This window comes from Pinus tabuliformis, chromosome 2_2 (genome assembly GCF_031772625.1).
Source record: "Pinus tabuliformis cultivar Carrire ecotype Pingquan chromosome 2_2, CPIR1, whole genome shotgun sequence".
Classification (NCBI taxonomy): Eukaryota; Viridiplantae; Streptophyta; class Pinopsida; order Pinales; family Pinaceae; genus Pinus; species Pinus tabuliformis.
This window is the reverse complement of record NC_142300.1, coordinates 1,276,962,056-1,276,983,611: the sequence shown is the minus strand read 5'-3', so window position 1 is coordinate 1,276,983,611 and position 21,556 is coordinate 1,276,962,056.

Genomic DNA, 21,556 nt, shown 5'->3' with positions numbered 1-21,556 from the left:
AGAGCTTTCTCAGGTTGAGAGATAAAAAGAGATCTTGTCCAAGGAGTTGATTGAAAGAAATAATGACATAGTATCCCTCAAGCAACAATTAGCCGAAATGAAAATGAAAGTGAAATCTCATGTATGTGTAGTGGTTGTGCCTGAAGACCCTCAAAACCCCACTGAACAACTCACCAAGACCCTTACTGAGCTACAACTCTCAAAAGGGGAGCTGAAGAAGGTGCAAAGAGACTTCGATTTTGCTAATGAAATTCTAGCTCAGAAGGAGCGGCAACTAGAAATTACCATGACGAACGCTAAACTCATCAATAAAAATCTACAGGTGGTGAATCATGAGGTTACTGAGCTGAAAGCAAAGCTAAAATGGAACATGTCTATATTATAAGCAAGGAAATTGATCTAGGATGAGATTATCGATGAGATGAGGAACAACTGGGAGCACATAACATTGATGAATGAACAAAAGATCGTGATCAAGGATTACAAAAGCTTCATCAAAGATATCAAAGAGGAGGGCGAGAGGAACTCTCAGATCACCAAGAAATTTATTCGATTTTTTAATGAAAGGTCGATCAATGAGTTGAGGCCTATCAACATGGTGGATAGAGTGAACACCATTATGGAGATATCCAAAGTGATCCTGAAGGAGGAGGCTAGAGTCAAAGCCGAGCAATGCCTCGAAATAGTGTCAAAAGATGTGGTCACCTTCAGTGACGAGTTTGAAAGGGTGGTCCTAGTAGGATTACCTAGCTATTGGGATTTTCTTGGAGATTTGACCCCTTGGGAGTAGTATAGCTAGAGACTTGTCAAAGCCAAAAGCAAGGCAGGTTCGTCCCATGAGAAAACCGCTACCCTCAAAGGGAAAACTATGGTAAATTATCTGAAGAAAGAATTTCAACTGCTAGGAATGGTCAGGAACCTATTTCATCACAGGTTAAGTTATGCTAGCCTGACCAATATTAAGGTCACATATCAACGATTATTCTCAACTCCTTTTCCACCTCCAGCACTATGGCAATGATGTGAGCAATTTGTTAATCTGCCTATTGTTAAAATCATTGAACCATTGACGCAACATACACCAACTACCTACCGTACTTGAAGATATTTCTGATTATGTTGATTACAACATTTTACTTGCATCTCTTATGTTAATATTTTTTTCTATTCAGTTTGTTAGTATTCAGTTAGTACAACTGTGCCACAGAGCACGCTGAAATTTTGACATGATTAGTTATCATGATGAAATCAAGAAAATAATATTTTTGTAATGGGCTCTCTCTCTATGAGGCTCTATAAGAACAATTTTATTGAACTGAATGAGTGTTCAAAATTTTGGGAAGTCACTTCTTGTTTTCATAAGAACAACGCTATGGATCTTGATGAATGTATACTTCTTTGGAAATTAATACAAAGTCCTTGGTGATTCTGACTTATTGAGTTTGCAGTATGTATTCTCTTCTATGTGTTTACATATGTGTTCAATATTCTTCTCAGATTGCATGTAAAGGTAGTTTCTGGATGTGTTTTTCATGAATATATAGATTCGTTTGAATCAGATGTTGATGAATGACACATGTATGGATATGGAAACTAAGTCCTTAAAAGCGCTCCATGTATCTTTTCACCCCATTAACATCTCTTCTTATTTCATTTCATTCTAAAATGAGACGTATAGTATTATTAAACATTTAAGTCGCATGTATCGATTTTCATTTATGCTTCACTCTCCTAACACATAAACTCAAAACAATTGATAAGTTGCAAACTTAAACTAGCATTGACCACCAAGAATTTATGATTAACATTCCTGTGAATTGTTATCTACATCAGTTCTTGTGTTGCATCCCTTATGGAAGGTTCTAAATCAATTTCTTTTGAATTATATTGAAGATTAAATGTGTTATGAGCTTCCAGTCAAATATAAAATCACTCACTAAGATGTCATAGGAACTGGTCTCCACTCAACCCAGGGGTTGTCTCTAGGAACAACAATAGGGAGGAAGAGGGATCCCGACTTATTGAGAGAAAAATAGGTTTTTCCTTCAGAGAAGCATATAAATACCTTTGATTTAGGTTTTCTCATTTGGATTTTCCCCTTCTCCATTTCTACTAGTTGGGTAAGCTTGAGAACATCAAAGCAGAAAAATGAGTGTAGGCATGAAGTTTCCGAACTAGTCATGGGTTCATGGTTCGACCAAAACTCTCCTAATGGATGGATCATATTTTCCCTTAGAACTTCATCAGCTAAAAGATGTAACCAACACAAGGAATACAGAGACAAGGCTACCCAAATGTTGAAGTTTCACAAGCATGTTTACAGTTCAGCCACACACACACTTAGAAGCCATAACATATTCATGCACAACACCTATTCACATAACAGAAACCAAAAGAAAATTCAAACAACAAATAATAAAATACTATGTACATAGTGTAGGGAACAACCCCATTTTTTCACTGAAAGTATTGTTTTAAGTCTTGGCCATTGACAGGGAGAGAGTCAATATTCTCATCAAGTGATTGAAGACGATATGTGTGCTAGCCAAGATTTTCATGTAGCATGAATGGCCTAATCCACAGGGACTGAAACTTAGTGTGTTTTCCTTTGCCCTCATGGGTTTTATCCCACTTTAAGACTAAGTCACCCAAACTAAAGTTGTTTTTCCCTACAGACTTCCTGTCAAACCACCTCTTGATATGACTCTAGTGAAGTAAGAAAAATTCTTTAGTTTTCAACGTTTCTTCCTGTAGCTTGTGCAAAGTGTCCACCATATGCTAAACTCGTAGACATGGCTTGCCTTGGGACTCTTACGATAGTTGGAGAGAGGGCAAGTAAATATTTGGTAGGAGTATGGCCTGTTTTCCGTACACCAGGAAGTAAGGGGAGGTGTTCAAAGAATATTTTGGTGTGATTCGGTTAGCCCATAAGGGTTTCACCAAAGCAGAGTGCCAATTTTGTTGTTCAGAGAATATGGTATTTTTGATGATGCAGATAAGGTTCTTATTTGTGGATTCAGCAAGACCATTCCTCTGTGGATAGTAATTAAATGAATGCTTCAATATGATACCATTTTCCAATGCAAAATCATAAAGTCTTAACGATGAAAAGTATGTTCCAGTGTCAAAAACAAGTGACGTAGGAATGTCGAACATGGAAATGATGTTATGTTGCAGAAATTTGATGACTACCTGATCGTTCATCTATTTGAGTATAATCGCTTTTATCCACCACGTGAAATAATATGTAGTAGTTAAAATGTAGTGGTGCTACTTTAACAAGAGTATGGAAATTTACCCAATAATTTCCAAGCCCCACTGTTGAAAAGGTTCTTCCACTGCAATGGGCTATATCGGGGCTGCTAACTTTTGATTTATGTTATCACACCTTTGATAGACCGGACACTTGCAGGCAGAATGAGCATATTTTAATAATGTAGGCCAGTAAAAGCTAGCCTGCATAACCTTATGTGCTATAGTGTTGCCTGCAAAGTGTCCCTCAGCTGATCTGTTGTGGAGATCACATAATAACTTTTCTGAATCGTGTGCCCCCAAACACTTGAGAAATAATTCATTGTGGTGCTTTCTGAACAACACCCCATGCACCAACTGATAAGATAATGCTTTAAGTCAGATATCCCTCTTCTTCTGTGTGGAAAAGTGACAGGGCACTATACTGTGCTCAAGGTATTGGTGCACATCCGTGTACCAAGATTTTATGCTTGTATTGGGGGAGGATCGCTCAACATTAAACATCTCAATCTCTTTCTCCCATCTTGTGAGCTCTTCTTATTCCTCTTTCGTGTTTACTACATATGTTTCTAGTTGGAAAAGACCATGACCCTTAACTATGTGAACTGGCTTAATTTATATGTCATACTCTTGTAACCTGGTCATCGAGTTTTCTCTCCCTTCACCCAGCTCTTGTTGAACAAGAAGTGACCTGACTGCTGGGTGTGAAAAAAGGATAACACAAATTTTTCTTCAACAGATATGGCCTAAAGTGATTTACCACCTTATACATTGCATAAGCTTCTTTGTCCATGGCAGGGTAGTTGAGCTCTAGCCCTTGCAGACTTGCGTTCATGAAGGAGATAGGTCGTTTATTGTTTAATTCATCCTTCTGAGTGAGTACAACAACAATAGAGGTATCAGAAGAAAAAGTGTAGATAAATAAGTCTTTACTGAAGTTTGGGCTATAAAATGCGGGTGCTTTTGCTATAGCTAGTTTGATATGGGAAAATGCATCCTTTTCCCTTTTATCCCATTTGTATATTGCATCCTTCTTCATCATCTCCTGTATTGGTTTGAAAATATGGGAATAGTCAGACATGAACTTGCAGAGGAATTTGATCTTCCCCAAGAAAGACTACATGGCTTTCTTATTCAGTAGGAAGGGAATCTGCATTATTGTCCCGGCCCTGTCCGGGTCTACCTTGATCCCACTTTTAGCAATGATATGGAACAATAGATTACCCTTGGACACTATAAAGATACTCTTCTTGGGATTCAAGGATATCTCGTACTTTCAAATCGCTCAAAAATATTCTTCAAGTGGCGTAGGTGGTCTGATCTCTGCTTGGAGAATATTGTGACATCATCAAGATAGACCACTACGCTCTGGCCAATAAGCCTGTGGAAGGTGATGTCCATTTCACGTTGGAATTTTACACTAGCATTTATTAGCCCAAATAAAATTCATCGAAATGCGAATGTGCCCCACTTCATTCTAAATGTTGTCTTGAGTATGTCAGGCTCTGCAACTAGAACTTGGTTATATCTCAAATATCTGTCTAGCAGAGAAAACGTTTTGGACCTCGATATTGTTTGCAGTATTTTCTCCATGGATGGCACATGGTAGTTATCTTTGTCTGAGGCATGGTTGAGATTCCGGAAATCTACACATATGCAAATCTCCCCGGACTTCTTCCTCACAGGAACCAAATTTGACACCCATGTTGAGTGTCGCACTCTGTATATGATTCGAGCATCCAAAAATTTTCTCAACTCCTTTTGTATGAGAGGCTCAAGCGTTGGATGTACTTTCCTCAGCTTTTGTTGGAATGGATTGGCCCCTTCCTTGATTGGTATTACATGTTGGATGATTTGCATGTCATATGTCTTGAGTTAATCACACGTCCACGCGAAGACATCATGGTATTGATTGAACAAGCAGATGATGGCTTGTCACTCTTGTGGTGTGCAACAAGTACTGAGATTGACATATTTCGGATCCTTATCAGTTCCCAAGTTGATATGCTCATGCGACAGAGTGGAACTGTGGGTCTTGGCATTGACGGGCCCCCAAAAGGGGTTCTGTAGATCATACAACTTTTCCAATTATACCACACCCTTGGGGATGAGGTTTCCTTTACTTGCATTAGTTTTACCCTTCAGTTCCTTTTCGTGTTTGTCCTCATCAATCATTTCATCTTTGATCATGTCAGTGTTTGCCATAAAATATAATATCTATTAGTCATCATAAAAAACACATAAATTAGTGATATTATCTGGGATGGAAGGCTTATAAAGAATTTCAATAGAAAAATCATCATGTTGGGAAAATTATATGAATAATATATATAGATTTTTCCACAATACTTAATTATCAACCAGGGAATCGTAATCAGTAGAGTTGATGCACTATATGTGCCGACAATAGATAAGTTCCTATGTCTGTTGAGTATAGTCTAGATAGGGAGTATTTAAACTAACACTTCATTCTACAAATTTTAATTTCATTTCATCACACAACTAAAAGAGCATACTTCAAATACTATGAACTTAATATTTTAATCAGGTAACGAGTTTCTTCATTTATAGGCTCATGAAATGGAAAGATGAATTCAACTTTGTTTCCTGTAACTACTAATCTTAACCAAACCAATTCACTGCATTCAATTGTTAAACAAGGAAACCAGAATTAGTATAGGAAATATGTGATAAGAGTCTTCACTATTGGTGCATGTAGGTGAATGGTGAGATCTCAGATCTTGGCCTTCCTGTGCTTCAAGATAGCAATCAATAATTGAATCTGTAACTTAAGAAATACAATTTGCATCCACATAAACTAAGAAATTGTCACTCATAAAATAAAACTGAAAATACTAAAACTATATAATAACTTAAAAGAAGAACTTGCCTTGATGGCTTCGGTGGGCCCTTGCTGAGCTACCAAGGAAAGCTTGAAAACTCACATAACTAAGAAATGAATTAACACACTGAACTTAACACTCACTGCTCATATCATTAATTAAAAAGGAAGATTACAAACTTAAAAGTCCAACAACATCACAATACTGTGTAGATCTCAGATTGCTATGTCTCTATTGCTCTGTTTCTATTAACTCACTTTCTCTAACTCTCTGACTCTCTCCAACTCTAATCTAACTAATTTTCATCTACAGGTCTTTCTCTTATAGAGAAAATGGTCGTTACAATCAAAGTTACATGAGATAACACCAAATATTTACAGTTGAACTTAAATTACATATTCGGCTTCATCCTCATGACACGAAGTGCATGAGGAGGAAGAAAATTCTCGATTTTCTATGTAAAGAAGATGCCTTCAACAATTATCTTGGTCTCATCGAAGACTATTAATTCTGGAAATGAAATCTGGTACCAGAATCACACAGTGGAATACTAGTACCGGAATCGCACAGTGTTGGAGGGCAGGTACCAGAATGACACAGTGTTGATATTAGTTCCAGATGGGTTGATGAGTGTTGAACGAGGACCCGAGTACCAGATTATGAGTATTGGTGTCAGATAAATAGGAACATGAGTACCAGAATGTTGCAATGGTTCTAGATAAGCGGGGAGTACGAGTACCAGATTGCTGAGCTGCATGAGTACCAGATTGTTGAGTTGGTACTAGATAAGTAGGAGTGAAAGTCTAAACATCTATGTGAGCCAATCCAAGGAATTAGAGAGTACAAAAGATCAAATAATGTTATTTCTACTACAAGAAAACATAGAAATTGTGTTTTGAAATATAGTTTACCTCATATAGACATAAGAAGGCTAAAAGGAATATGCTTGAAGAAGATAGGAAAATAGTAAATGGATTTGAGGCAAAATAGGTAAAAAATAGTGGACAATTAAGGGCATTATAGGTATCAAAAAGGAGACCCAACATTCCCCCATGCTCAAGTTGTTGCATGTCCTCATGCAAAAAGTGTTGAACCATTCCTCAAAATTTCCAAAAATGAAGCCTTCCCTGCCTGGATATCAACTGCTTGGCTCTAAGACATTCACTCCTGAGGTCTCTTCTTTGAGTTCCTTCCTAATGATCCTGGTATAGTGTATGAGACGAAGAACCTTCTTCAGCTTAGTGGAGGCCTCATCACACTCCTCTTGCAACCTCTGGTTGTTCTCCTTTAGCTGCACATTTTCTTTTTTGAGATACTCATCCAACATCTTATATTCTTTCACCTCTGCCTTTAATTTCTTGTTTTTCTTATGAAGTTTCTCAACTTTGGCCATCATCTGTTGCCTAGTTAAGGAACTAGCAGGTTCAACTGTTTCCTGTTTGGCCAATTTCCTCTTGGCTTCAACTTCTCTTCTCAATTCTTGCAAAGTTTTTGTGACAAGCTCCTCTGTGTCATTAAGTGTCTCTTCTTGTACATGTTCTTTTTAAGGGAAGGCAGAGGCATCGATCGAACCTTATGGAAGACAACGAGTACAAGTATTCATTACTGAATTTTCCATGCTTCTATTAGTTCGGTGCAAAGATGTCGATGGCTCACTATCCTAAAACAATCTTCTCTTCTTCCCTTTTGTTGATGTCAGGACCCTTTGACTTCCTCTTTCTATGCATGTCTCTCCTTCTTCTCAGAAGCCTGAGCCTTGTCACTCCTTCCACTAGTTTTAGGATTCTTTGATTTTTTAACACTTGGTGCAGGAGTCTCTTCCTGAGGTAGCTCAACAACTACCTATGAAGTAGTACCTGTGAATTCTCCTTTGTCACTGTCAGCTGGATTTTTCTTCTTCTTCTCACTTGTCGAAATTTTACTTTGAGTGGGTGAATCGAGAGGGGGTCTCTTACCCTTTGATGGCTTAATTGTTGGTGTAGGAGTTTCCTTCTCCTCTACTGTTTCATTCTTATCTGACTTATTAACAGACCTTGATGGAGTAGGGCTACAATGTCCCTCCTTAGACTTTGATTTCCTCTGTTGCTTCTTACTACTTTCCTGTTTGCTATCGAGGTCCTTAGTTCTCTCCTCTGGCAATATTTCTTCCATGTGTTTGGAATCTTCTTCTTGAGAAAAATGTTGTGATAGGAATGTCTTCCAATTACTGCCCTACTTCTTTATTTCATGAACAACTAACAATTTTATCAACCCATGATGGTAGATGCTAGTTTAGACCTTTTTAGAGGATGATTTAATCCCTCTTGCCATCTTATTTAGACTCATCCAAAGGAAATATGGAAAGTTCATTTCAGGTCCTCCATCAAAATGTAACAAGAGTCTCAAATGGTAAAGAAAGGTGATTGCATACCTGCCTTCACAAGTCACAAACCTTTGCAAATCGTTCAATATTAATATGTATTCTTCTTTGACCCAATTTCTTGGAATACCTTTAGTTCTATCTAGATTCAGATGTTGAGATGTCAATTTTTACTTACAAAGTTCTTTGTTTATGCTTTCACCTTTGAATTATTTTTTCCCTGCGACTAGTAATCCTGTGGCTTCAAATATGGTGGAATCTATGACTCTGAACTGCAGAACCCCTAAATAAACATTATCACCATTGAAATTTTGAGTGAAGGTGTGTGAGACACCCTCATGGTACCCTTTGAACTTTTTGAGGAATGACATCCAACTGAATTGCTTGAACTTCTCCTTACACGACTGATATTCCTTAGTTTCTCTGTAAGACTAAAATTCTGGCTCATGCCTATCTACCCCCATACTGGCTTTAAGAGCGAATCTCAGGCTTGAGAATGTTTTATTACTAGAAATGGTTAATTATTAGGGTCCAACCCTAACCCCTTTATTTATGTAATAAACCCAATAGGGTTGATTCATATTCATAGTTAGTTAAAGATTCAATAAAGCCCATATTAATAATTGTAAGTGGTTGACCCGCATTTAAGAAAGGGACCACAATTAGTTGCAAACAGATCATAATTAATAAATAAAGTGGTTAACCCATGTTATGCAAAGGACCACTAGTTGTTAGGTTGTTGAAGGTCATTTAGCTATAAATAGTCTTAGTTAGAAGGGAAAGATCATCAAGTCTTATTTTGTAATCGAGCTCTACTCTGCTGGAAGTTGCCCCCTCGAAGAGGAAAGTGAATATTGCTTTCATCTCTGAATCATAAAATACTTGTTGTTTTTCTCATTTTGTTCTGTGTTCTGGGTTGTATTTCTTTGCATATTTGGTATTTTGTAATTTTTCACAGTTTAAGAGCATAAAAAGTGGTACCATAGCACTTTCCAGGGCTGGTGGTACCTCCATTTTTTGCAGAAATTTTTTTTTAGGCTAGAAACATGTTCCGGCATCTTTAAACCACAGGATATGTAGTTAAGTGTATAAACCTATGGATTTGGGGAGGCATGCATGCAGGAAACACAAGAGGTGGTCACGCTTGTTGGACTCCCTTGTAACCCCTACGGGTACCCCTTCGAGTAGTAGCGCATTAGACAAAACCGTGCACGGACTGCACTTCCATGTACCCTATGGGTATATCAGAATCCCCCTAGGCTCACTTAAAAACTCACCTTAGATAATCCGTCGGTCGTATTGCTGCTACAGTACACTGAGAATAGCACTCAGGGATATTATTCACGCGTATGATAGGGTAGTCGAGTAGTACGACTAAGGGTACAGTTGATCCTCCTTAGTTAGTGCCTTGAAAGATTGGGTGAGTACTATTGTTAGACCCTTATGTATATTGCAATTTGTAACACCTGACACTCCTTTATGACCATAGTTCCCTCGGCTCTCTAAAGATCGCCCAGTTTAATGCCATCCAGGCCATAGAATCCACTACTCTTCATATTCATCCTAAGATGCAACAGGTCTTAAACCACCACCAACAGGTATTTGACAAACCTAAAGAGCTTCCACCCTCTAGAGGGGAACATGATCATAGCATCACTTTGGTCTCAGGGGCCCCACTGCCAAATGTGCACCCATAGCGATATCCTTTCACGCAAAAGAATGAAATTGAAAAAATCATCAAGGAACTCCTTGAAGTAGGTGTTATTTGTCCTAGCATCAGTCCTTATTCATCACCAGTGGTCATGGTGCTAAAGAAAGATGGGGAATGGCACATGTGTCCAGACTTTCAGGCCCTCAACAAGCTCACTGTCGAAGACAAATTCCCTATTCTAGTTGTTGATGATCTTCTTGATGAACTACATGGTGCTTAATTCTCTACCAAGCTAGATCTTCGCTCTCGCTATCACCAAATATGCATGAAAGAAGTAGACATTCCCAAGACTAATTTCCGAACACATGAACGCCATTATGAATTCTTGGTCATGCCATTTGGTCTCTATAATGCACCATCTACTTCTCAAAGCCTCATGAATCACCTGCTAAAACCATATCTCCGAAAATTTGTCCTCGTTTTCTTTGATACATTATCATTTATAGCCTAACCTGGGAAAAACATCTTCATCATGTAGACCTGATCTTGCAACTGCTCCGAAATAACAAATTATTTGTCAAATTGTCCAAGTTCTCTTTTGGCATGGAAGAAGTTGAGTATTTGGGACACATTGTGGATTGTGAAGGTGTGAGGGTGGATCTCGAAAAGATACAGGCAATGAAAGATTGGCCCCAACCAAAAACCTTGAAGAGTTTGAGGGGATTCTTGGGTCTCACCAGCTACTATCGCAAATTTTTCTACAATTATGGTTGCATTTCTAGAACCCTCACTAACCTTCTCAAGAAAAATTCATTCCTCTGGACTGATGCAGCACAACAGGCATTTGTGGCTCTCAAACAGGCCATGTGTTCCACTCCAATATTGGCACTACCTGACTTCACCAAATCTTTGGTGATTGAATGTGATGCTTTAGGTACTAGTATTGGTGTTGTCTTAATGCAGGAAGGTTGACCCTTGGCTTTCACCAGCCAACAACTCAGTGGGAAACATCTAGGAAAATCTACATATGAGAAAGAGATGATGGCCATCTTACATGTAGCAGATACCTAGCGACCATACTTATTAGGGCGGTGTTTCCAAATCCGCACAGACCATCAAAGCCTCAAATATTTTTTGGAGCAACGTTTATCCTCGCCGCAGCAAAATAAATGGCTAGCCAAAATGTTGGGATATGATTATGAGATAATTTACAAGAAATGGCATGAAAATGTAGTAGTGGATGCTTTATCATGCCAATTTTAGTATGAAAGCACCCTGCTATTAATCTCTCTTCCCATACTAGATTGGATTGAAGAAGCCCGCAAGGAATGGCTTTCACACCCCTCTCTCTCCAAACTCGTTAATAACTTGAGAGCAGATCCTAATTCCTTAGTTGGCTACTCTTGGAAGGATGAGATTCTTCGCTACAAGGATCGAGTAGGTATATCGCCGACATCCACCCTCAAAACTGGCATTTTGGAAGAGTTCCACTCATCTCCCACTACAGGGCATGCAGGATTTTAGAAGACTTATGCTCGCACTCATCATTCTTTCGTTTGGATGGGAATGAAAACTGAAATTCTTACTTTTGTAGTTGAATGTGATGTGTGCCAATGCCACAAGGGAGAAATAGTCAAGTTACCAGGAACCTTGCAACCATTGCCAATCCCTGCCTCCGTCTAGACGAATGTTTCAATGGATTTCATTACTGATCTCCCAAAGTCAGGAAACAAATCCACCATCATGGTGGTTGTGGACAGACTTTCTAAATATGCTCATTTTTGTGCTCTACCCCACCCATTTACCCCCACTTTGGTGGCTCAAGCTTTCATGGATCAGATCTTCAAATTGCATGGCATGCCAACTTCCATTGTGTCTGGTCGTGATCCAACTTTCACCAGCAAATTTTGGCAAGAACTTTTCAAGCTACAAGGCAACCAACTCCACCTAAGTACTTCCTATCATCCCCAAACTGGTGGTCAAACTGAAGTAGTCAACAAATGTTTGGATACATACCTAAGGTGCTTCACTTCAGAAAAGTGGCATCAATGGGTACAGTGGATACCTTTAGCTGAATGGTGGTATAATACTAACTATCATGAAGCCACCAAGATGACTCCATATGAAACAGTGTATGGCCAACTCCCACCTTCACCTATTTCTTATATCCTAGATGCTCTAAGGTGCGAACAATTGATCAACTCCTGCATAACCGTGTTACCATGCTAGCTCGTCTCAAAGATAATCTCCATCAAGCTCATAATCGAATGAAGCAACAGGAAGACCAACATCGTTCAGAGCACAAATTTAAAGAATGGGATCAGGTATTCATGTGGTTGCAACCATATAAGCAAACATCGCTTAACGAAAAGGGCTGCCAAAAATTAGCTTCAAAATTCTACGAGCCTTATCAAATACTTCAACGCATTGGAGTAGTATTATACAAGCTGGCCTTGCCACCAACTTCAAAAATCCATCCAGCCTTCCATGTATCATGCCTCAAGAAAGTGGTTAGGAACAATTGCAGAATTCAAACCAGTCTACCTGAATTGGGTGAGGAAGGTTCACTCTGGCTCCAACCTAAACAGGTCCTTGATACTCATGAAATACATCTTTGTGGCCACACGATCAAGGAAGTCCTCATCCAATGGAAAGACACCTCTCTAGAAGATGCGACCTAGGAACTAGCCACTATTCTTCAGCAGTTTCCACAGCTTCAGCCTTGAGGACAAGGTTGCTTTTGATGGGGGAGGGCATGTTAGGGTCCAACCCTAACCCCTTTATTTATGTAATAAACCCAATAGGGTCAATTCATAGTCATAGTTAGTTAAAGAGTCAATAAAGACCATATTAATAATTGTAAGTGGTTGACCCACATTTAAGAAAGGGACCACAATTAGTTGCAAACGGGCCATAATTAATAAATAAAGCGGTTAACCCATGTTATGCAAAGGACCACTAGTCGTTAGGTTGTTGAACGTCATTTAGCTATAAATAGTCATAGTTATAAGGGAAAGATCATCGAGTCTTATTTTTTAATCGAGCTCTTCTCTATTAGAGGTTGCCCCCTCGAAGAGGCAACTAAACATTGCTTTCATCTCTGAATAATAAAATACTTGTTGTTTTTCTCATTTTTTTCTATGTTCTTGGTTCTATTTATTCGCATATTTGGTATTCTGGAATTTCTCGCAGGTCAAGATCATAACATTAACACAGGGTACTAGAAGTGTTTTTGTGGAGTACTAGATGAAGTCAACACAAAGTACATGAAATGATCGACACATAGTTCTAGAAATAGGGATGTAGGATACCAGAATTAGTCGACACAATACTAGAAATAACTAACGGAGTGCAAAAGGAAAATCAAGAGATAAATAATGCTCATCTGGATGGGGAAGCCATCCAGAGGAGAATTTATAATTCGAAAGGGAATGGTAATGATTACATTGCCTACATAATTGGGAAGTGAGTTGTGTGGAATGATAGCGATACATCGTATGTGGAGCATGTTCAAAAATCATTCCCATCACTGACATCGAATCTAAGGAAATGAATATTAAGCATGATACATAGAATGTGATTAGGTACAAGATTACGAGACAATTCATATCAAAGTTTCGATAAACACTCATGGAGGTGTAGTTTCTATCGTAATATATTCAATCATATAGTATACTTGCTTAGATTAGGATCGACATTCACCTAATCATACCCATATCCATCTCACTCAATCATACAAAAGTATTTTTTCTTGGAAATGAAGGTAAGTGGTTTAGGATTAGGATAGGGCTAACAATTGATGGTAATAAAAATCTATGAGGATAATTATATGTCATCACACAATTAATATGAATCTTAATAGCAAAAAATAAAATATTGATCTCATACGAGTAGTGGTCATTCCGGATCGATGCGCGCTAGGGCCTGCGCAGACAGACAGCGCTGACAAGAGGCATAGCAGGGAGCAGACTGCGGAAGGCGGAAATCGATTAGTTTGAGCAGCGAATCCCCGCTGCAAACGCGTCTCAGTCTTCTGAGTTCTCAGTGGCAGAGCTGGGGTTAAACCCTAAAAACACGCCCTGAGCGAAATGGGAGAACCAAAGGGGGGGGAGAGATCCCCTCCTTCAAAAATGTGGTAATAGGCGAGACCAGCGCAGGTGGTGTTCAGCAGAACGAGAGGGAAAGTCATGCCCCAGTAATGGGAAACCTGTGGCAGAAAAGGATGAGAGGAAAATGTCTACCTAGGGCACAAAAACAACCAAGGTATGTCATCCCTTGCAATAAATTGGAGGAATATAACTGTTACATGAAGGACCATGCCCTAATCTGTAAGTTCATAGGATATTGGCCTTCAGAGAAGGAGCTATATAGATGGATAGACCAGAGGTGGAGACCTAGAGGACATGTGGATCTCAAATTGGGAGCTCAAGGTTTTTTCACAGCGATCTTTACGAATCTGGAAGACAAGAACAGGATCTTTGAGGAAGGGCCATATTTCTTGAACAATGCAGGCCTGTTCATGAAATATTGGGAGGAGAGATACAGCCCAGAAAAGGAAAAACTGCTTGATGCACCAGTCTGGGTTCGACTGTTTGGGCTTCCTGATGAATTCTGGGACCCGGAAATTCTGGAAGGAATAGGCAACACAATTGGAAGCTTTGTCAAAATTGCAGAGGCTACGAAACGAGGTAAATATAATGCTTATGCGAGGATCTGTGTATACATGAATCTGGCAGAACCCCTCCCGGAAAACGTTGAGGTGGAGTACCATGATGAGGTTTGGAAGCAGCCAATCGATTACGAACACATCCCATTCAGATGCCGCAACTGCCATGAATATGGTCATTTATATAGGCAATGCCCGCTGAATAGAGAGGAAGAGTCAAAGAAAGGTCAAACGGATTATCAGAGAAGTACTGAGAGAATGGAGGAGTCAGAGCAAGGTTTTCAGCAGGTTACAAGGAAGAAGAGACAGAATAAAGAAGGACCAAAAACCCAATCTCAGGAGAAACCCAGACAAAAAAACAATCAAAACAAGTTTCAGGTGCTGCAGAGCGAAAATGAGGAATATGAAATAAATTTGGAGGACGATGAGGACCCGGGGAACACCCCTATGGAAATCGCCGGAGAGGAGAAAGGAAAGGAAAAGAACCCGAACAGAATCAGTAGAGAACGACCGGAGGAGAAGGTGGAAGAAACAACAGTGGAATCCCAGATGGAAGTGGAAAACCAAACTGAAAGCGAAGTTGAAGAGGAGAAAATCATGAAAAGGTTAATCCAAGAATGGAAGTATCTTGACAACAGATTCATACCTGAAAAACAGAAACAGTTGTACAAGGAAGTTTTCCAGAAATACAAGGAGAGAAAAGGGGAGCAACTGGATAAACAGGTAATGGCAGGAAGCGAACAGGGGAATGAAGCGGTGGGAATGGGCAGCTCTGGCAAGAATAGCAGGAAAAGAGGCCGGAAAACAATGAATGAAACTATCCAGACGGTGGGAGAAACGTTGATAAACTCAGGTAAGGTGATACCTCTGTCTGAGGTATTTTTCCCCTCCTTTCAAAAGTTTTAAATGATTGTGATCAGCTGGAATATTAGGGGTTTGAATAGTAAAGGTAAACAAAGGTATATGAAGGATAAGCTGAAAAAAGAGAAGCCTAGTATCATGATTTTACAGGAGACAAAGATTTTGGTTCAGCAGCTTGAAGAAATAATTGAAAAAAGCAGATTGCAATACAAAGTGATAGGGCAAGACGCTATCGGTTCTGCAGGAGGTATTGCAGTCCTGTGGAATCCGAATGAAATCATATTGGATAGTTGGACCAGCATGAGTAGAGTCCTTACTGGTCTGGGTAGGATAGTAGGAACTAAGGAACAGGTGGTCATTTCAGGGGTTTACGGCCCCCCTTCTCCTGGGGAAAAAGAGAATTTTATAAACAGTATAAAAACCATCTGTAGACTTTACCCGAAAGCTGCTTGGATCATTGGAGGCGACTTCAATTTGATCAGATCTTTAGAAGAGAAAAAAGGAGGGGTAAGGAAGATGGACCACTTCATGGACAAATTTAATGAGATGATAGAGGACTTACGGCTTGTTGACATTCAGACCATTAATGGGATTTGCACCTGGAACAACAGAAGGGGAGGTAAAAATCAAATTGCATCAAGGCTGGATAGATTCCTAGTATCTGAAGCCATCATGAATAAGGATGTTTTTGTGGAAGCCAAGATCATACCATCCTTGGGATCCGACCACTGGCCGATTCGACTAGAGGTTGATATCAAAAGGGCTCAGGGGAAAAGACCCTTCAGATTTGAAGCCTTTTGGTTGAGGGACCCCGAATTCATCAAGAAAGTAGAGGAATGGTGGAAACAATGTACTGCTCAGGGCAGAGGTAAAATGCATACGTTCCAATTAAAACTGAAAGAGCTGAAAGGGAGAATTAAAAAATGGAACAAGGAAGAGTTTGGTAACATTCTGGAAGACAAGCAAAAACTAGAAGGGGAAATGGAGGATCTTCAACAGAAGATGATTTTGGAAGGCAGAACAGAGGAAAGCATTAACAGGGAAGGGGTAATCCTTGGTAGATTGGAAGAGAGACGGAAGCAAGAGGAAATCTTGTGGCGACAAAAATCAAGGATAAAGTGGCTAAGGGAGGGGGAAAGAAACACTAAATTCTTCCATCAGGCTATGATCAAACATAGACAGGGAAACATAATTCTATCCATCAAAGACAAGAATGGGGAAAGAGTGGTGGAGCAGGCTGAGATTGAACAAGTCTTAGTGGATCACCATAAAGAAATTTTAACCGAACCTCAAGCTGATAGAACGAGAGCCATTCAGGAGATCTGCTCGGCCATTCCCAGCTTGGTTACCGAGGACCAAAACAAGGCGCTGATGAGAGCTGTGACCTTAGAAGAGCTTGAGGAAGTTGTGAAAGGAATGAAGAAAGGTACAGCTCCTGGCCCGGATGGCTACACGGTGGACTTTTACCAGGCAGGCTGGCACTTCTTGGGGAGAGAGATCCTGGATCTAGTGGAAGAATCAAGGATGCACCAGAAGGTATGGCCCGCTCTTAATTCTACTTTTTATGCCCTCATTCCTAAGGGGGACAATCTAGAAGATGCTAATGGCTTTAGACCTATAGCACTGTGTAATGTCATTTACAAGATTATAACATCCCTGATCGCCAAGAGATTAAAACCCCTCCTGGACAATTTAATCTCGGCTGAACAAACAGGTTTTGTGGAAGGCAGACAGATCCTTGATGGTCTTGTTGTAACTCAGGAAGTTATCCATTCCCTGAAAGTTAAAAAGCAAAAAGGAATGATGATCAAATTAGATTTGTCCAAGGCTTATGATAGATTAAACTGGAGATATTTGGAAACTGTCCTAGAAAGATTTGGTTTTCACAAGAGATGGATTGCCTGGATCCATAATCTGATTTCTTCTCCACACTTTTCTATTCTAGTTAATGGCAGCCCCACGAAAACCTTTAATGCCTCTAGAGGTATTAGACAGGGAGATTCGTTGTCCCCGTTTCTATTCATTTAGCTGCTGAAGGCCTGGTCGATTCATCAAAAAAAAAAGAGCAGCAAACAAGAAAAAGGTCTGAGAATATGGGGAACAACTTGCCTCTAACCGATCAACAATTTGTGATGATATTAGTTGTTTGGAGAACCAACGGTAAAACAAGTAAAGCACCTCAGGAGAATCTTGGATCTGTTCGCGGGAGGCTTCCGAGATGGAAATCAATAAAGATAAATCTTGTATCTTCATTTTCAACACAGTGGACCAGATCAAAACCCATCTCATTAGATTACTGGGGTTTAAAAGAGGTGAATTACCTACGAAATATTTGGGTAATATTTTGGACTTAACCTCCAAAAGGATGAGAAATTGGCAAGGTGTCCTGAATAAAAAGAGCAACAAGGTTGCAAACTGGGCCTTCAGGGTTCTAAAACATGCAGGAAGAGTTGTTTTGGCCAAATCGGGTTCTCCAGGCCATCCCCATCTACCCTCTATCGATTATGGCTGCCCCTGTAGGGGTATGTGTAGATCAGGGAAATCATAAGGAAGTTCATATGGAGCGGGTTGATCAGAAGAAAAAAATGTGGCCTTAGTGTCGTGAGTCAGCTAACGAAAGAAAGGAGAAAGGAGGGTTGGGGGCTAAGGGACCCTGAAGTTCTCAACAGAGTTTTGGGAGCCAAATTGTGTGGCAATGGTCAGAGTGGGAAACATCTCTGAAAACCATATGGAAGACTAAATACAGAATGCCTGACTCTCCGGTCGAGATCCTAAGACAGCAGGAAATCCCCAAAGGATCCACAATTTGGGAATTAGCCTGTCAAAACAGGGATCTGGTTGAAAAACATACTTTCTGGGAAATACGGGGGGGTACAGAGGCCAACTTCTGGGAAGACAGGTGGCAACAAAGAGAAAGATTGAGCAGAATCCAGAACCTTCACCAGATCCGGGGTAGAATTGAAGGAGACAGAACTTGTGTAAGGGATTACTGGAAGATAAATGATATGATAGAGGGATGGAGAGTTTGGGAAGACCCGGTAGAATGGGACCAAGAGCTAAGCACAGACCTCCAAGAAGTTTACAAGAAAGAAATGGGATCTAGGAAAATCAGAGCTCGTAATGGGAAGGATATCCTTAGGTGGGGGAACTCCTCGAAGGTTCGTTTACACCAAGGCCTTACTACCTAATGATACACAAAACAGAGGTGACAGGAATGGAATGGAAACAATATGGGAAAGCAATTGGAGGCCAAAAGTGTCCATTTTTGTTTGGCTGGCCGCAAAGAACAAAATCCTAACCTGGGATCGTATTCAGAAAAAGGGCTTCAATGGCCCTTCGAGAAGCTACCTGAGACAATGATGGAGAGACCAGGGATCATCTGCTGGTCAACTGCCGTTTGCCGAGAAACTCTGGACGAATACTAAACGAACTTTCAATAAACTTGGAATTAATATCAGAGAAATTTAATGAACTGATATTCCAATGGGGTAAGGACTCCTTTCACTGTAGAGTAGTCCAGAGGGCATGAAATCTTATCTCTACATATATACTCTGGATGGTCTGGAAAGAGAGAAATCAGAGGGTTTTTCAGAATTCTGCTAAGGAACCAGAGGTAATATGGGAACGGGTGGTCGAGGTTATGCGAGAAAACAACTATTAGTCGATTAAGGTGGAGAGGAGATGACTGGAGGCGAACAGGAAGAACAAGGAATTCTGAACAAATTAAATTTAAAATTCGAGATGGTCCAATTTAAGCATTCGGCTCGCCACGATATGAGGATTCAAAGCCCTGACAAATTCAGATATCCTAGAGATCAGTTTGTTAAGCTCAACTTTGACGGGGCCTCGAAGGGGAACCCGCGAAGCTGGCTTAGGGGGCATCTTCAGAGACAAGCAATAACCAAGTAGGTGGATATTTGCAGAATGGGGAGCGAGATGACTACATAACGAAGCCGAGTTCTGGGCTCTGCATCAAGGATTACGAATGCAGTTAGGAATGGCTACACCAATCTGGAAATCACAGGTGACTCGCAGAATGCAGTGGACATGCTGAGGAAGCTCAGCAACGGGAGCGGATGGGAGAAAGTCATAACAGCAGCTGCGGACTGCGGGTATTGTTCAGGAAATTGTTGATCTTGTAAAACGAATTGAATACAGAATTATAAACCAAGTTCGAAGGAGAGGAAGGGAATCAGGCAGCGGATTGGCTGGCCAATTGGGGCTGCAGGGGACTTGGCAGCACGATTGACAGTCAGAGGGAGAGCCGTGGAGGAAAACAGAGAGTGGAAGGAGCTGGCGGACATCATAAGGCTGATCATGATCAAGCCACAAAGGAAAATACAAGGATCGGTGAGCTGAATCAATAGTAGGACGTGGAGATCCCGATATAAGAACATGGTTCAATCGGGCTTCGGTGTAAGATATCATAACAGAATTATAGGATATACGATCAAAAGTTACGAGGCAGTACAGTGATGGCGGGAGGGGCGAATAGTCAGGAGTACACACAAGGTGAGGCAATTAATGCTCGATACATTAGAGGAGATGGGAGCGGTTCGTCAGATTTCACAGCAGAGGAGATTAATAAGGAAATGATGGTCGAAGGTAGTGGCATGTCGGAAATCCACCGGCAGCAATCGGAAGTTGAACCCAGGTGGTACCCCGCGGACAGGAAAACGCTATATTTCCAAAGCAGGATGAACGCAAAAACATTTTATGATTTCCTAATTTGGGGAGGTTCGGAGGTAGCAGTTGAGGGGAAGCAGCGAAGAACTAAGACCTTAGAAAACCAGAGTTCGGTGCGCGACAGAGCCACGGGCAACATGGAAACCAGACAGAAATTGAGAGGAGCAGAGGAGCAGCATAGCGCAGAGGTGGGGAACAGGCGCCGAAAGGGCAAAAGCATTCTGCAGGACGAGCAGCCATTCAAGATATGGGATGTTGAAGATGATTCGGAAGAGGAGCTGGGTCCTGGCGAAGGGAGTGAACGCCTTTACCCTCAGGAGAACTCTGCGGATGATATAGATCAGCAGATGGGGGAGGACCAGACCGGGTCACCGGTCCGACGGTATGGCTTTGAGGACGAAGCGGACTCCCAGCAAGGACGGGGACTCAGGCGGAAAAGAGGCCGAGGGCAGAGGAAGAAAGCGCAGGAGGAAGGGGAAACTTCCAGGCGTGACCAGAATAAAGATAAAAAACAAAAGAAGACTGTGAACCACAGGATTCAAAGGGCTGAACGGGCTTATTACCGCAACTCCAATCCTGTTGTGCGCAGAATAATGCAGTATCTTGAAGAGGAATCGTTACAGGATCAATCTGCAGAAGAGATGGAAGAGTGGGAGTTTCTGCTCCATGACCCTGGTCACACCAGGGGGCGAATGTCATTGTTCAAACAATCCCTGCATATCTATTGGGTAATGAAGGGGCTAATGGCAAAGGCTCTGGAGCAAGTGGCAAAGGAGATGGTTGAGTTGGCCCAAGGAAATCCAGACATTCATAGAGAATTGAGCTTCATATGCATAGCAATGGCGAGGCAGGAGGAGAAGCTGGATGCAATCCAGCAAATGTTGAATCGGGACCATCCAGAACCAGCGGGAGCAGCTAACCAGCAACCAGATGGGGGCAACGATTGACATAAGATATGTTTAGAAACTGCAATAGTTTTTTTTGATTATGGCTTTTTACATGCTAAAGATAGGGAAAAGAAAGCAGTGCAGATTAGTAGTATTAGTAAGTCTCATGACTGCATCGTTTATTTAGCTAAGACAACCAGACTGTGACCTTCTATTTTTGGGCTGCAATTAAAAACTATAGGTGGATTTCTAACCCGGTTTCCCCACGTGGGCGGGGCTGGCAACATTTTTGAAATGATGTAATGTTCTGTTGATCAAGTAATAGAAAGAGTACCATCCTAGCTTACAAAA